Source organism: Oryza glaberrima, chromosome 12 (assembly GCF_000147395.1).
Source record: "Oryza glaberrima chromosome 12, OglaRS2, whole genome shotgun sequence".
Lineage (NCBI taxonomy): Eukaryota > Viridiplantae > Streptophyta > Magnoliopsida > Poales > Poaceae > Oryza > Oryza glaberrima.
The window spans coordinates 6,823,993-6,843,012 of record NC_068337.1 but is presented as its reverse complement, the minus strand read 5'-3'; positions in this window follow the sequence as shown (position 1 = coordinate 6,843,012).

The following is a 19,020-nucleotide window of genomic DNA, read 5'->3' as shown; positions in this document are numbered from 1 at the left end:
TATAACTATATTGTAGCTTACATATAACTAGAATGTAACCGGGTATGTAACTTTTATGTAATTTTGAAAAACCGTTAGATTTACTTTTAGATATGTGCAAGCGGAGAAAAAAATCACAATGCACACACAAGTGAAGGATTTTGTCCCGTGACCTCTGCTTCGGCAAAATAGCATGTCATCACTAGATTTTTTTTTTAAAGTTACATCGGAGTAGTTATATGCAAGTTACGATATAATTACACTACAATTACGCTGCATTTACATTTGCCAAATTTTTGACAAATGTATAGCAAAAATATACAGTTTGTGCCAGAGCTTGCTCCGGCCCACCAGTAGGACAAATGTATATGGAGAAGGGTTGCTTAAGTTTGCATATTTTTTGTGTGGATTTAAACTCCAATTCAAGGGCCTTAGATGAAATGGAAGGAACCACCTATGTATTTATCGATAAATTTTCTTCTAAAATTTTGATAGATGTAATTTGGCATGGCTCAAAATTAGGCGCCCGATCTTTAAAAGAAAAAATGGACGCTTTTCACCTCTAATAGAGAAATGTTTCAGCATTGAGATAAAAATGTTTTAATATATTAAAATGATGAAACAAATTTAGATCAAAGATTGAAACATTCCGTTCTTCACTAATGAAATATCGAGCTTGAAGCACTGAAACACCCATAGATGTGCAAGAACCAAGATAAAAAAGTGAAACAACATCAAAGTATCCAGTGCAAATTTTTTTATCCAACCCCAAAAACATTGAAAAAAAACAAATTTTACCAGTTTAGATCTAGCTTCTTTCTCTTCCAGTTACCACCAGCTCCTTCGGTCTCATCTGCAAATACATGCCACCACATAGGCACAAACCCTTCTATCTCCACCGAAGCAGGCAGCCACCGCTCCCCTGGGGCTTCGTCACCTCAGCTACGTCGTCACACTACTCGGGTGAATGGAAGCCACCCCAGCTCCAGATCATGTGGGGGGACCATCATCTTCCTCCAGCTCCCCAGCCTTGAGCTGCATCGAGAGACCCTGCCGGTGAGCCGCCCAGGAGGATGTCCCCACCACTTGTGGCAGCCGCTGCATCCGCCACTTTGTTCGTCGGCCACAAAAACCTGCATGGGAGAGAGAGAGAGGAGCGATAGAAAGGAGAAAGAGTAGGAGGGGAAAAGTGACGGGTGTGGAAATGAGTTGGTTAAGTTATATTGTAGTTATGTATAAGTTATAATATAATTACACATGATTATATTATAATTGCATCTGTCAAATTCTTGAGAGAAAATTATATTTGTCGATAAATATATAGCAAAATTAAAACGGACTTAGCTTAAAAAAACATGCTACGGTTTTTTTAAAGAAAGCTTTCGAATTTTTAGTCATTGGATGGGCTTAGAGATTCATGCTGGGGTTGAGACAAAATTTTGCACACACGCAAGGGGGCAAGACCTGCAGCTTCAGCACTGTATCACATGTTTTATAAAATAAATTCTATCGAGAGTTTTATGTCTATTTCCTAGTAGATGAATAGGATCACGAATCATTAAGGCCGAAAAGCTGAAAGCATCCAAACAAAACATGTAGTGCTACTGTGTACTTCTCACGGCCCATACGAGACCAATCTTGAATTTTGTTCGTTAAATGGACTTCTCGTTAAGAAAGGTGGCCCAAGGTCCACGAACATGCACATTATTTCTTGTTTTGGGAAACTTGTTCTTTCGAAAATGGACACTATAGTCTATGTTTAAACGGTCACACTTGTTCAAAAACAGAAGTCATATATAAGTTATTCTGTTCCTGGCTAGAATATTTCTGACCAATTAATACTACATCTATTTTAAATATATTATACAGTCGAATTTTTAAATTCATCGGTATATTCATGTTTTTCAAAATGTTACTGCAAGTCAAACATACAAGACATGTTTTGATAACAGATCCAGTGATACTCTTTTCGCTTTATAACTGAGTAATTGAATAAATATTGATTGTTAAGGTTTAATTAAAAACATTAACTAGGTCTTATCTTTACTATTATAAAAATTAAAGATGTTTTCGTCGGAATTTTGATACGTCATCCGTATTTGAGTTGATTATATGTCGTCCGTATCCAATGCGACGCCAGTCTAAAATAACTCTTATACACACCTCCCAGCCCAGCCCAGCCCAACCAAATCGGCCCACCCTATCCCACCACCCCATTTCGTGAACCTCCACTCGAAGCCACGCGTGTCCCTTCTCTGATCAGCATCTTTTTTTTCTCTCTTTTTTTTTCCTATTTCTTCTTTTATTTTCTCCCGATTATCCTGATACTTCCCCTCTCCTTCCAACATCCTCCTTTTCTCTTTCGATATTGACAAAAATATGCCGCAACAATTTGTACCTCCGTATATCACCATCACAGACAATGTGTATCCCTTCGCTTCTTACTCTTTTCCCTTTTTTCTTTGCTTATTAGTCAACACTATTTTGATATATAATCAATGTCTGTAATTAATAATTTGTAGCCCGACACTTTTTATACAGTGAATATTAGCATAATTACAATGTAGTTTTTTTAAAAAATTTAAAACTATAATGTAGTTTCAATGCAGTTATATTGAAAGTGTATGTAATTTACATTTGATTGTTTTGGGGTAAAATTTGTGGCACCATATATAAAATATAGGTAGTCCCTTCTCTTTTTTTCTTTTTTCTCTTCTAAATTTCTCTCCTCATAAATATTTTCCTTTTGAAATTATCATCTTTTAAGGTGCATGCAGTATGTTTGTTTCATTGCAAATGCTTTTCATCTGCAATTAAAAAACTTTCACTAATTTAATAATCAATCTTTGATCAATGAGGTATAGAAAAATGCACATGCGTCAACTTATGGAATAGCTATCCAGTCGATTTGTAAGGCTATGGAAAGATGTATATAAGGGTTCTTCGTGTAATGACGCATGAAGCGAGTGCAACATGGTTCAATGATATATATGATTTTTTACTTTATTTTGCCATTATTTTGTTTGTACTGTTTTGGTTTGTCATTTAAATTGGTAAAGTTTTTATCAATTGTGCACATGTATTTTGGCTAGTTCATTAAAAATTCAGAGAGAGTATATTCTAAGGTAATAAAATAATCCAGTCTCTCATGTAGTCCACGGACATAAATTAGTTTACTTACCCTAATTAAATACCACTCTTCTGTTGTGCTCTTTGGCAATGTCAATGGATGGAGTTCATTGAGCTTTAAGCAAAGTGTGATTGATATGTCACCATCGACAAAAGATGGGCTCTGAAAGATTGCAAAGGCCCATGACCATGAGTAAAGCACAAGACAAAATGCTCGGCTGGACTAGCTAAAATAGCTCCCAAGTGTTCCCTCATTTTATTATTATTATATATCTGGTTTCACAAAAAGATCAACATATTGTACACATTAACAAGCCTCTCCTTTCTTTCGTCCTTAAAGCAATTTATAGTTGTGAAGAAAAAAGAGCCCATTATTATCGTAAAGGAGAGCTAGCACCTCCACGTTTAGGTTATTGCTAGTACTACACTGTATTGATTCCTGCCTTTACAAGTAAGTGTACACACCGGTGACTCTACACGCTAAGTACTTGTCTTGCACTGAACTTGCTACCTAGGATTTTCTACTTCTCTAGTGCAATTTTGCTTGAAATCGTCGCCATGTCCTAGCCAACGGCTAGGTGTATCTTCATCCATTGTCAACTTATCCATGTGGATGTAGTAAATTCAGCAATAAGCAACAAGAAGAGATAATTATCTAATTGAGTAATTTTCTGAAAATTACACATGCTTTGAGTAAAAGTTACTGTAAAATTGCATATTCAGATAATCAAATTTATCACAAAACTTTTAGTTTTGCAAAATCATGTCTTAAATCTATAGTTCTGTGATAAATCCATGCTAAAGTTGTAGTTTCGTGATATTGTGGCCTAAATATGTGCTTTTGTGATAATTTTATCAAAGCATCTACTGTTCTCTGAAATTTAATCAAGATATATCTATATCTACAGTTTTATTTTCATAAAATGAATTCACACACAATTTTTAAGTGAATATGCATATATAGTAGTAAAAGGTATACCTATGGAATGTCCAAAAAGGTACTGGATACCAGGAGTTATAATAGGGATTGCAACAACCTTGCGAAAATGATTGCCTCTTTAAGATCGAGGTTTAATGTGCACATATGTTTTCTGTAAGAAGAAAAGAGGTTGAGCACAGAAACGTGGAGGAAATTAATGGTGCAGCTATGGGGTTTGAATGAGACTCTATGGTTCACTCCATCAATATATTGTAAAAGTAAATCATTAGGTACGTACCCCCTCCGTCCCTAAATAAGTATAATTTTAATTAGTCAAAAACATATTAAACAATATTACTATTCCCTTATCGTTAATACGAAGAAAATATAAGGATGGGGAGAAAACAAGAAGGAAAGATTATTATTGGTTCAATGGCGAAAAGAAAGAAGAAAGTGATGAAGCAATAGTATTAAAGAGATATATTAGACCATTCTAATGACAATCTTAGGGCTAAAACTACACTTATTTAAGGAATAGGTGAGTAATACTAAGGGATTGATCTTTTATGAGATTTCTTTTCGATTCGTTGATAGAAGGTATGTCCTAGAATATGTATGAAGGCAACGGGTGTTATATGTCATTACGATGGGAATGCTAGATTTAGGTGACTAAAATTTCTCCAACTCTCAGTTGCCTTGCTACCAGTCCATTGGATTCCAATGAGTCGTCTTCAACCTCCGGCCAAGGAAGAGGCTAGGAGAGGCAAGAAGAGGAGGAAGAGGTAATACCTAGGCTTACTAGTGATGACGACGACAAGTTTCTTAGATTAGGATCTTGTCCGTCACCAATGATACTCGACTCCGGCAGAGGATCTTAGATTAGGGTTAGGTTTCAGTGTAGGGGTTAGGGGCAACGGTGGGATTTAGGGGAGGAGGAAGGGGGGGTCGGTTTCCCTAGCTTAGTAGGATCATCAAGGAGGTGACAAACTAGTGGTGGGCAGCAGACAAGGGCTGGCCATAGGGCGACGGCTTTGTATTGAAGGCGTGGAACAAGATAAAGACGATGTTCGAGGTTAACGGCGAGGGACCTCGAGTGCGTGTGTGCGTGAGTGTGGAGGGGAAGCAGCGGTGACTTCGAGTGCGTGTGTGCGTGACTGGGAGAGGAAGAGAAGACATAGGGGGAGAGAAGAGTGCACAAATCTCGATGCAATTCTAGCCGTTTGAAAAATTGACTGAAATTAGTGGTTTTTTTAGCTGATTGAAAACAGGACTGTCGCCATTATAATTTAATAAATTTTGTTATTTGTGAATTGTCTTTAGTGTTCATGCATCTAAAGTTACCCAATACTCTCTCCGGTTCGAAAAAGAGTGTCCTTTATCAGCCTGGACAAAAGACACTCTTTAGTGCCATGACTCAACTGCAACTTTAAATTTATTGTACATTATTTTTTAGACACATTATAATTTATCATTATATACACATTTCTAGTTATTTATAATAAATTTTATTTTCTTAAAATGAAAATTTTGAGATAAAGCAAAAAAAATCCGACCTTTGATAAATAGATGTGCCCCCTATATAATTGAGTTTGTTGTCGAATGGACAACTATGCCACGTCGAAAGGCGTGGTTCTCCCAACAGTAGTTGGAATGTAAAAGCAATTGTATTGATTCGTAAAATTTTTTTGGGTCTCTCCCATTACATGGCCCTAGAGGTCTATTTATAGCCTTAGCACAAGCTTGCACCTTCTAGGGTTTAGGGTTATAGGGGATTTTACATGGTTGCCCTTATGAAAGGGACATTTACATGGGTATGCAGTGTCATTTGCACATATAGGCCTTTAATGGGCTGATAGGCTGGGCCTGGTCTATGGCAAACGGGCCTAAAAGACCAGGGGTGGCCTGTTGGGCCTCCTTGATGCCGAACTCGTCATGGCAAAGTCTTTGTAGTTCGCCCGAGATGCCTTCGCCCAAGATGCCTTTACTTTCGGAGTACCGACGCGGCTTTCCAGCCTTCGCCATCTTTGCTTATAGCTTTCACCATAGGGCTTCGCCTGAATGGTCTTGACGTCTTTAGCTTGAATCCTTGCTGGTACTATGGTTTCGGCAGGTCCGGCCGAAGGGCTTCATGGCATGCCTCCAACAAGCCCCTCACGGGCAAGGGTGAGTAAGGAGCTTCGGCCGAGACCGTGCAAACTATACGGTATGGCATGAGGCGCCCCCTTTCGGCCGATGTTCCTGTCGAAACCTCTTTTTAGACTCCTGCAGAAAAAATATGAACATTGGCATTCGCCTTTCGAGAATGGCGAAGCTGTATTATAACACTGGGTGATTATATTTTGCCAAGCTTGTCTGCTTTGCGCGATTCTTGACTTATATTTTTTTTCTTTCCCCTTTTCCCTATTGTTTTAGCGGAGATTTCGCCGAAAGTCATGCGTTCGGCCCCCTTTCGGGGATTGGCGAAAAGATTTGTTGACTTTTCAGCTTTCGACTTCTGTTTTCGACTCATAGCATTTTGCGCTGGGAAAAACACTTGTTTTTTTGCGTAAGTTGAATGTAACGGCATTCGGTATCTTTATTCCGAAACAAGCTGTCGCGTTTTCAATGTTCGGCGAGCGATGCTTCGGCCGATTCGTTTCGCCCCCCTAGCGTTTTTGTCGATCAAGCGTTCGCCTTTTATGTAGCTATGTGGTTGTCAAAATGGCAAATTGGAGGTGAAGACATCCTGGTCGAACCTTAGAGGATTACGACCGGTGCCACATCCAGCGCCGCGATTACATTGCCACACTTTGGTTAGACTTCGAAATGACTAATCGTCGAGCTGCTATCGCTTGACGTCGGTGTGTATTTCACCTCCTTCCCCCCTTAAAGTCGTGTACAGTATAGATGACGAACCGTGTTCGCCGGACTTGGTAGGGGCGAGGCGAAAATGTCATGAAACGGATGATGTAATATACTTATAAAATTTTTTGCTCCTTTGTATAACACGTATGTGCTTTTGCCCGATGGAGCTTGTGCGTGTTTTTAAGTTTCTTTTCACTATCATCGCATTTTGTAACTTGTACGTTCGGAAGGGCGAAGCGTGTCGGCCCCCTTGCGTGTTAGCGAAAGGAATTCACATTGACTTTTCAGCCCTCATCATTCACTCTCGACTTTTGGCATATGCGTCCAGAAACGCTTAAGTATTTGCATAAGTCGAGTGTAGCGACGATTGGTATGTTTTCCGAAAACGAGCTGTCGCAATTTCAACGTTCGGCGAGCTGTGCTTCGGCCGATTCGTATCGCCCCCCTGGCGTTTTCGTCGATCAAATGTTTGCCTTGGGGTTTTTCCACGAAATATCATACACAAAAAGGCGAAGACACCCATGAATTTTATATGACTGAGCGTCAGTTTGCCATTGCCCAGCGTCGACGCAGCATAATCCCCGTTTTTCCTTCTTCACCGCTTTAAAATTTTTTGTGTTGATCTAACAACTAGTGATGAAAAAGATGCTCAAGGGGGTAGTCCTTCGCCATTGAGGACTGCTTTTGCTGATGAATCGGATGTAAAGTCCGAATGTCTTTTGGCGGGCAATGGAATTTATCTGTAACTTGTGCTTTTTGGCAAATAAATGAGGTGTGGTGTGTGTTACGGCTGTTCGGCTCATACTTTCCCCTTTTGGCCTTTGGCAAAGGTATTTTTAGGTACTTTAATCGTTTTGACCGTTGACGGCTTTCGGTCTTTTTTGTACTTCGACCTTTTCAACTGTTACCGGCTTTCGGTCTTTTCTTTAGTGCTGCTAGGGTTTTGCCATTCGTCCCTTTCGGCTGCCCCTTTCGTCTGAGGGGGTGCAACCGATGCGAACTTAATTTCAAGTTTTAGCCCCTCGCACATTTCCTTGGACTTCTCGGAGTCAAACCGCTTGTTATTGTCGGTAATGAACTCTTTCGGCACACCAAATCAACAGGAAATGTTTTTCTGAACGGATTTTTACACTAGTGCCGAAGGTACTGCCTTAGCCCATCGAAGGCGCCTTAACACTCAGGTGCCCAATTGAGTTTGCCGGCCCCTCGGAGCATCTTGAAAAATGATAAATCTCTTTCGGCTGCTCTTAGAGGCAACTTCTTAACTCATTTTTGCCCCCAGCCCTTGTCGTCGTACCTCGCTGGTACTGTGGCGAAAGGCGTGGGTGTGGCAAAACCTGTTCGCCCGCAGCCCTTAGCGCCGTACCTTATTGGTACTATGGCAAAGGGCATGGGTATGGCAAAAGGGTCCAAAGGCTGGAGTGGCCTCGTAGCCCCCCAGCTTGGAAGCAACTCATTTTCGCCCCCAGCCCTTGTCGCCGTACCTTGCGGGTACTGTGGCAAAGGCTGTGGGTGTGGCGAAAGGCTCCAGAGGCTAGGGTGGCCTCGTAGCCCCCCAACTTGGAAGCAACTTATTTTCGCCCCCAGCCCTTGACGCCATACCTTATTGGTACTATGGCGAAGGGCGTGGGTGTGGCGAAACCTCTTCGCCCTCAGCCCTTGACGTCGTACCTTATTGGTACTATGGCGAAGGGCGTGGGTGGGCGAAACCTCTTCGCCCGCAGCCCTTGACACCGTGACTTATTAGCACTATGGCGAAGGGCGTGGCGTGTGGCGAAACCTCTTCGCCTGCAGCCCTTGACGCCGTGCCTTATTGGCACTATGGCGAAGGGCGTGGGTGTGGCGAAACCTCTTCGCCCGCAGCCCTTGACGCCATGCCTTATTGACACTATGGCGAAGGGCAAGGGTTGGCGAAACATGTTCGCCCGCAGCCCTTGACGCCGTGCCTTATTGGCACTATGGCGAAGGGCGTGGGTTGGCGAAACCTGTTCGCCCACAGCCATTGACGCTGTACCTTATTGGTACTATGGCGAAGGACGTGGGTGGGCGAAACCTCTTCGCCCACAAGCCCATGACGCTGTACCTTATTGGTACTATGGCGAAGGGCGTGGGTTGGCGAAACCTGGGCCCTGTTCGCCCACAGCCCTTGACGCCATGCCTTATTGGCACTATGGCAAAGGGCAAGGCGTGTGGCGAAACAACTTTGCCCGGAGCCCTTGACGCCGTGCCTTTTTGGCACTATGGCGAAGGGCGTGGGTGTGGCGAAACCTCTTCTCCTGCAACCCTTGACGTCGTGCCTTATTGGCACTATGGCGAAGGGCAAGGCGTGTGGCGAAACCTCTTCGCCCGTAGCCCTTGACGCCGTGCCTTATTGGCACTATGGCGAAGGGCAAGGGTTGGCGAAACCTCTTTGCCCGCAGCCCTTGACGCCGTGCCTTATTGGCACTATGGCGAAGGACGTGGGTGTGGCGAAACCTCTTCGCCCGCAGCCCTTGACGCCGTGCCTTATTGGCGCTATGGCGAAGGGCGTGGGTTGGCGAAACCTCTTCGCCCGCAGCCCTTGACGCCGTGCCTTATTGGTACTATGGCGAAGGGCGTGGATGGGCGAAACCTCTTCGCCCTCAGCCCTTGACACCGTACCTTATTGGTACTATGGCGAAGGGCGTGGGTGGGCGATACCTCTTCGCCCGCAGCCCTTGACGTTGTGCCTTATTGGCACTCTAGTGAAGGGCGTGGCGTGTGGCGAAACCTCTTCGCCTGCAGCCCTTGACGCCGTGCCTTATTGGCACTATGGCGAAGGGCGTGGGTGTGGCGAAACCTCTTCGCCCGCAGCCCTTGACGCCGTGCCTTATTGGCACTATGGCGAAGGGCGTGGGTGTGGCGAAACCTCTTCGCCCGCAGCCCTTGACGCCGTGCCTTATTGGCACTATGGCGAAGGGAAAGGGTTGGCGAAACCTCTTCGCCCACAGCCCTTGACGTCGTGCCTTATTGGCACTATAGCGAAGGGCGTGGTTTGACGAAACCTGTTCGCCCACAGCCCTTGACACCGTACCTTATTGGTACTATGGCGAAGGGCGTGGGTGGGCGAAACCTCTTCGCCCTCAGCCCTTGACGCCGTACCTTATTGGTATTATGGCGAAGGGCGTGGGTGGGCGAAACCTCTTCGCTCGCAGCCCTTGACGCCGTGCCTTATTGGCACTATGGCGAAGGGCGTGGCGTGTGGCGAAAGGGGTCCCATTTCGCCCTTTCGGTCTGGGTATCCCCACGGACGGCGCCAGCTGTTGTCAAATGAACAACTATGCCACGTCGAAGGGCGTGGTTCTCCCAACAGTAGTTGGAATGTAAAAGCAATTGTATTGATTCGTAAAATTTTTTCGGGTATCTCCCATTACATGGCCCTAGAGGTCTATTTATAGCCTTAACACAAGCTTGCACCTTCTAAGGTTTAGGGTTACAGGGGATTTTACATGGTTGCCCTTATGAAAGGGACATTTACATGGGTATGCAGTGTCATTTGCACATATGGGCCTTTAATGGGCTGATAGGCTGGGCCTGGTCTATGGCAAACGGGCCTAAAAGAACGGGGGCGGCCTGTTGGGCCTCCTTGATGCTGAACTCATCATGGCGAAGTCTTTGTAGTTCGCCCGAGATGCCTTCGCCCAAGATGCCTTTACTTTCGGAGTACCGACGCGGCTTTCTAGCCTTCGCCATCTTCACTTATAGCTTTCACCATAGGCTTCGCCTGAATGGTCTTGACGTCTTTAGCTTGAATCCTTGCTGGTACTATGGTTTCGGCAGGTCCGGCCGAAGGGCTTCATGGCATGCCTCCAACAGAGTTAGTTCGAGCATCTCCAACAGCCTCCCTATCTCCCTCTCCAAGTTAAAATTTGGTAATTTTGGACAAAAAACGCACTCCAACAGACTTGCCAACCGGATGTCCAAGCCATCCGCCTGGCCAAACGCCCCCTCACGCTGGCCAACTTTGGCCAGCCAAAATTGCATCTCCAATGGTAGGCCCCACGCCTTTTTCTCCTCTCCCGAAGCCGAGATGCCGTGGACGAGGACGATCTCCGCCGAGCACGACGGGCGCGGCACCTCTCCGTTCCTCCTCCTCCCTTGCCGTGGCAACATTGACGAGCACCGGTGCCGCCGGTCGGCTGTTGACAACCAAATTTGGTAGCTCCATGGGTTGGATTCGAAGTTGAGGACGAAGCCGATTTTGGAAATAGCCCATTCAGGGAAGCAAAGTAAAAGCTGACTACGAACAACATCGGCTATCGCTCAAATCGGCTATGGTAACATCAGCTACCACATATCGGCTAAGTACCGGGTTCAACGTAGTCAAGCCGACGCCACCAATCTCAGGAAAGGTGGCCCCACAATCGTCATCGGGTTAGATGAAGACCTCCATAGCTATTGCCACATAGGGATAGGAGTCCTAATAAGGGCAATTGTATCTATTAATTAGGACATTTTCTAGTTTCCTTAGAGATATTTTGGTAAGGGCCCACCTGAAGGGCTCATTCGTATTTTAAATTATGTTAGAGATAAGAGTCGTGTCCAGCAAGGACCCATCATGTGCTTCGGGTATAAATATGGCCCGACCCTATATAATCAAAGGACGATACTTCAATACACTTCAGCACATCGCCACCCTTTTACTTTCATTATTTCAACGAGTTTTTGCTTTCGAGTTAGGCTGCATCAGGTTCGATCTCTGACGAAAAGGTAAATCTTGTCATGGCGGCTTGCGTTCTCGGGATTAGTGCTTACATCTTTATGACACTCTAATCCTATCCACACAAGTCGCCGAGTTATCATATATATCGTATAATCTAGATTGATCTCGTTATCTGAGCTTCATCGGCTAGCCTCTATCATCGAAAACAGCTGATAGGCTTAGGTCTCGGTATTGACCTGGATTATGCGGTATATCCACCATCTCGAGTGAGCTTTCATCGGTTTGATTAGATCTTATGCTTCTCTTCACACTTAATGCTGCATCGGTTAGGTTCGATCTATTAAGTATTGTTCTGAAGCATTTCATATAATCTCTTCTTTGGCTGCTAATAGAGATAGTATCGGGGTTTCAGCCGATCTTAACTGTTTTAGTCGTTTTACTTCCTTTTCTGGTTCTAGAACATCTAAATCTGCCCCTATATCAAAATCCCATCCCCTTGAAATATATCAAGCTTCCCGATCGCTAGATTGACCTTAGCTTCTTATACTTCATATGCGCTGGTATCTTGGCATAAGGTGGTATTGGAGTACTAGCCGATACAGGTTAGGTCTACCCTATCGGCTATGCTGTGAGCATGCATAACCCCTACTTTGGAGCATGTTTAGATATAGAGCAATTTATACTGTCTCGATGTCACCATCGATCTATCCCAGTCGCTCGGTATAAGCGTGTCCCATCGGATGGATTACGTACTGTTGGCATCTACATCCGATCGAGTATGCCGAACAATCTCCAAGTTTTTATCTGCCTCCGCCGATCTGACTCGAGTTGCATCCGTGTGGCCCTTAACAATATGTCATCGGCAATCTTGCCGATCGGCTATCGTTGATGGATTCAACTCTTTGTTGTCTTCTTTCTTGTTGGTTCCAGGATCAAACCATCTGGCATGCTCAGAACCCGAAGGCAATTTTTTCGACCTGCACTGGAGTTAAGCAGATCTCCCAGGCCACTGCGCGTTGATTTTTTGAGTCAACAGTGACGCAGCAGCAAGCACCCCGAGGCCGCCACCACCTGCGAGATGTCCGCCGCGACGGCCGTGCTGAAGAAGAGGAACAAGAGGGAGGGGAGGGACGGCGAACCATTGGTGGCGTGGCATCTCCGGATTGGCGCGCGCGCTGTCCTACTGTCGGCGCCGCCTCCATCCCCTCCGCCGCTCACGCCGCTCCCGTCGGCGCCGCCTCCGCCGCTTGCGCCACTGCAGAGAAGAGAGGAGAAGAATAGGAGAAGAATAGGAGAGAAGTTGGTGAAGAGACTGACGAATGGGACCCACTATTAAATTGGAGAGTGTAATGAAGATGCTGTTGGGGGAAAACCTAGATTTGACTCTCTAAAATTTTGGCAAGTTGCTAAATAGGACATTTGGAGAGTCAAAAATAGTCATTCTCTTGTAGATGCTCTTACTATAGAAATTATAGCTGGATTAATCAATTTTACATATCATCATTCTCCCATTGGTATCCACTAAGAGACATTTACTCCTATAAAGCAAAACATGCAAGAAGCCACATCATCATTAATTTTAAGCCATCAGATCGCATTAGTACAAATATAACAACCGTTAGATCAATAAGCTACTTATCCATCTAATTTAGTTATTTATTAGTCATCGATTCACCTTCCTTTGCTCCACATAGCATTGTTACCTATTTTGCACATAACGCCATATTTTTCCCATCCAAGTCCTATAAAATAAAGCGAACTTTTTTCCGAATAAAACTCAAATTATTATTTAAGATGTGAGTTTTGTTTTATTACGCATGATTCGATAGCATATAATTGGTATCGTTATCTGACAAATTTTCAGAGTAAGCTTGAGTGAAGTACAAAGATGCAAACTATTTAACTGCAACAATTCTAATATTACGCATGAAAATAATATTCATATGTTATAAGAACACCCGATAATACTTTGAAAAGTAAAGCATAAATTGTATTGTAATAACATAGTGTATATATAAAACCACATTATCATATATTTTATATGTACATAGAGTTTCATCTAACCATTTAAAACTTCAATTGTGTTTTGACGATAAAGCTATAAAACCCGCGGCAAAGCGCGGGATACCAATTTCACCTATTTTTTAATCGTATCCAAACCTAAAAGTCTTTCTAAAAGTTTTTATATGGATGGAGGAACTAATTAGTTTGAAAAAAAAAAGGATGGAGTTCAAGGAAAAAATAAAGGAGGACGCTGAACAATCATTTCAACAGCAGGGTCAACGCATGTCAGTTGAGCAGGTGTATGTGCATGGCTATCTACTTCTAGCCAACAACAGCAAGCTTAGCTGGCGCGCGCCTTGCATGTATGAGAGGAAGTTAGCTAACCAGGAAGATATTAAACATCTTTAATTAATTAATTAATTAATTAACAAGCATTTTATGGTGGACGGTTGCTGTTGAGGGTGAGAGCATGCTGCATGATTAGTAGAATGATAGTGCTTTTTGTTCTTCACAACTACGGAGCAGAGGGGATTAAAGATGTGTCTAATTGTCTCTTTCAGCTGGTTTCTAGCCTTGTATTGATGATATCAGTACTACCCACAAAGTTTTGCACTAATTACGAACCTTGTCCTTGATTAAGCATGTGCTACCAATATGGATAAGCCTCGCTTAATTAGCGGGGGGCTCCACCAATTTGTGTGGATGGATATATAAATCATTTTATCAAATCATTATTTGTTATTCACTACATTATGCAGTACACGTCTAAGTCTAGGCATTACTATAGAAAAGGTCTCGGACGGTTTAGATAACATCATCAACACATGCATGGTTCTAACTAAAATATCCATGAGGTCTCCAAGGCAAAAAGAAAACGAACCTTTTCTCTTTTTTTTTTGAAATTTGTCTGAGACTATAGAGAGGAAACATTTATTTTCAAACACAGTACCAACGATTATGCTCAATATGCTGGCATACAATCACCCATATAAACACACATAATAATATATCTATGACTTATAAGAGAGACTGTGGCGGGCCGGCGGCTTACTTATAGGAGATCTGGCTGTTAATAACTGTGTGTCAATTCTACTAAAAGAATAATTAGTAATAAATACGAGTAGCCTTAAGTCAAAGACACAATCCAAGTGGATAGATTCTGCCCCAAGAAACATGATCGACTGAACTAAAAGGCCAGTTCATATAGAGAGAGGAACGAATGTTCTCAAATACTTAATTATCTTATATTAGACAAAATAAACATATATAACCCGGATGGTAGGTTGGCTCGCACGAACCAACTTGGGTTTAATTCCCACCAACAAGAAGTAAGTCCCATGATAACTAAAAGAAGGAAAAGGTGCAAATACCACCCTCCCCCCCCCCCCCCCCCCTAAACTTTGGGTGGAAATTTGCACCCTACATTTTAAAACTGAATATTTAACTCCCTAAATTTTACAGTACCGTTTATATAACCCCTAATATGGTTTTGCATAATAGTTTATAACTAATTCGTATATAAGTTGAATGAGTTTAATCTCCACTTAAATCTTTTTTTACCCTTTATTAGCTCTCACTTACAAATGAGTACCCAACATAATAATTGTATGATATCATTGTGTAAAGATAAATTAATGACTTACAACTAATGATATACAAATATGTTATATTAGTTATTCAAAGTTGTTCATTTAAGCTTCCAAAATATGCAAAATCACTATACAAAACCATCTTAAGGGGTAATATGGATGGTATTGTAAAGTTAAAGGGGTCGGATATCCGGTTTTAAAATTCAGTGTACTAGACGGAATTTCATCCAAAGTTTATGGGGTATTTGAATTTTTTTGCTTAAAGGAAAAAAGAAGTCATTGACCGCGTGGGATACCTACCTGGGAGGTGCATGGTTTTTCTTCTTGTTTTTGGCAACTTGAGTCATCATTGACAATTCACAAATATCATCGAAGATAACACGTACATACGAACCTTTCATAGCAATATACTCCTATATTGTAATAGTAATGGTAGTAAGGCTCAAATTGATGTCAATGGGACATCAGTGGTAAATAAGCATGCGTCACATTGAACTTCGAAGACCTCATAGATTTACAAGGGCCTCAATAATAGATAGAGAAGTTGATCGCCCCGCTTTTTTCTTGTTAATTTTGATCATATAGTAAGTATTTGTTTGTCTTGATTATTTACACCACGCTCTACGTATATGTTTATAAGACATGTTCCTTTGTGAATGTTTGAATTTGTGTCATGCAATGCAACTTTACTTTCATGTGATCAAATTAAGCTGAGTTCAGGGAACACTAGAGGGTTTTTTTGCAATGGATTTGTGAGCACACGACTTAACTCACCTGAGTTTAAATTTGTTGGCCTATAATTACATACACAAGTATATGCAAAAATCGCTTTAAATAAGAATTTAGTGAGGTCCAGGGACTTTCCATTAGTCTTTTCTGTTAATACCTAAATTTGACATCTAGAGTAAGAAAAGAAAAACGCGACCAAATTTAGAAAGAACCCGGGTTTGCCACGCAAGGCTGGTCTGACTGCTGCCATAGGGCTTGTCATACCGATGGTGGGGGGCCGGTCTGACCGGTGGTCATACCGATGGAGTCTGACTCTGATTTTGATTTATTGTGGTTCTCGGGTTTCCTTACTAAGACCTGAGATTTTAGATTCCTAATTAGTTTCTACGCCTAATTGAACGTGGGAAAGACCCTAGGAAGTAAATTAAATCCCCTTCTCCTATAAATTATAGGAGGCCAAGACCGATTGAAACAACCATCAATCAATTGTCAAAATCAATTTATTACCTAAATCCTCTATATTCTACACCTCCCTCCTTCTTTTGCTACCTAAACATCAAGACTATTCTCCTCCAATCCCCAAGTTACTCGTTATCTCCCGTTTCTATGGTATTAGAGAACGTAGTAGCCTACCTGTCGAGCCTAGGATAAATTGGCACACGTTCACCCTAACGGGTCCCTCCCGGGTGTTCGTGGCCGCATCTACCTCCCCTCGGCGGCACATCTCTGGGCGCCACTGCAGGTTGCACACAATATTCTCAAGTGTGACAGCGTGACTCGACGTCAACACTTTGCAACTTGAGCATGTGTTAAAGAGGGGCATTGGTACCGATCATGGATACTTCAAAAATTGGCGTGCCTGTATGTTCGTGCGGTTGTGTGTGCGTTCACGCCTTTCATCTAACTGAAAAAATCAAGATGAATTTGATTACCCTGTCCATCATCATATATACCAAAGAAAGAGAAAAGAATCAAAGTGATCGAATTGGACAGCAGCCTGCTCTATATATCTTGTGGTGAACGATTGCATGCTTGGAATTGAAGCAAATTCATTGCGCAGAGGAACAGGAACAGAAAGGGATATATGTTTGGTGAGGGAAGGAATATCATGCAGTGATGATCGTGACCAAATATACTTGCTAGTCAAGTATTTCGTTGCTAGCTAGCTAGGCTCCCCTATCTGCTGCTGCACCTAATTAATATGCCGTGATTAGTTGTTTTGGCGAAAAAAAAATTTAACGTATACTAACATATATTTAAAGTATTAAACGTAGACTAATAAGAAAACAAATTACAAATTCCACCTGTAAACTGCAAGACGAATCTATTAAGCCTAATTAATCAGCCATTAGCAAATGTTTACTGTAGCACCACATTATTAAAGCATGGCGTAATTAGGCTCAAAAGATTTGTCTCGCAATTTACATGCAAACTGTATAATTGGTTTTTTTTCGTACACATTTAATGTTTCATACATATATCCAAACATTTGATGTGACGGAAAAGTTAGAAGTTTGAAGGGATATACACAGCATATACAACAAAACGTTGAGTTGGTAGGTCACCTCTACCGTTGTGTAACCGATCCAACAAAGCTCAAACGGTCAGTTTTCTATCTAGTTGAGAGGTAGAAATTGTTGAGATGCAGAGTCACTCATGCATGCATGCATATGCTTGCTGTGAGAGTAATCTCCTATTTGCTACTGCACCTAGTAAATTGGACACGAGTTGGTAGGTCACCTCTACCGTTGTGTAACCGAATTGAACACAAAACGGTCCATATTTCTTTGTCTTGGTGAGAGGTAGAAAAAAATTGAGATGCAGAGTCATGTTGTTGTTTGTGAGGAATCGTTGTTGATGAGGTCCAAATCAAGGAGGTGATTCTAAGAGAAAATATATGTAGTGATAGGGAGGAATTAGTTGGGTACTTTCCTTCCAATGAAAAGAAAGCTAGGCAGCTAGTTTCAATTAAGCCACCCTTCTAGTTGGCAGGCTGAGGCTGGTGTGTACTTCAAAGAGTCAATTAATTCATATGTGCATCAAGTGAAAAGTATGTACTCCTGCCCTGCCTGCTCATTGAGAAAGGAAAGGTGTGAGCTTCTAGGAAGGTGTTTATTTCTTTATTGAGATATTATAATATGTTAATGATCTGAACAAATCACAATTTGTATGTTCAAAATTTATTCCAGAATATATCAACTTTTCGACCCACTCTCTGATATCAACCAATTAAACCATCTCTTTTTTTTAATTTCTCCACTTAATTACTCCATCATTTTAACCAATCTTAGCTTTTCCTTATTTAATTTCACCTTTGTTCTTAATCTCCGTGGAAAAACTCCAAAAAGTGCTCATATTTTGCGAAAAAGAAGAGTGTATACCATGGATTGGATATACATAGCATGAAATTGAAAATATGAAAAAGAAAATCTTACTAAAATAAGCTTCATGGTGCATTTGATTCAGCGATTCGCTGTGGATTTTTTTGACACGCGAAACATGATAAATCATTAGCACATAATTAATCGAGTATGAATTATTAAAAATATAAAAATAAATGTATTTGATTTTTAAAAAACTTTTATATAGAATTTTTTATATAAAATATATCATTTAACAGTTTAGAAAATATGCTAACAGAGAATAAGAAAGTTGCTTCTAGTTGCTAAAAAGAACTCAACCTCAATATGTCCCAACTCAGTTGTTCTAGTACAGTGAAAACATTTTCTTTAACGACTCGCACGAGACAGTACGATTGATAGAGCAGGAAAAAATTACAAGACTATAACACTGGAGGGTCATAACCAGGAAAAAGGAAAAAATATACCACCACCCACACACTGACAGCGCCAACACACAAGACCGGGAGAAGGCTAACACCGGACCGGCCGCCGCTAAGCATGACCGACCACCGCTAGACCGACAAAGGAACGCAGACGAGATCACCCAAAAGAACACCCTCACAACCAACGCAAAGCCAACTCCTAGAGGCTTCGGCCAGGGGATGCCAAAACGACGTCTTCAAGAAGAGAAGCGACAGAAAACCGCCGTCACCGTCCGTCGGGGCTCAAAGAAGCCAAGACTGGCTTTCGCCCGGAAACCACCCTTGAGGAATGAGACAGCACGACAACGCCCTCAGGAGGGGG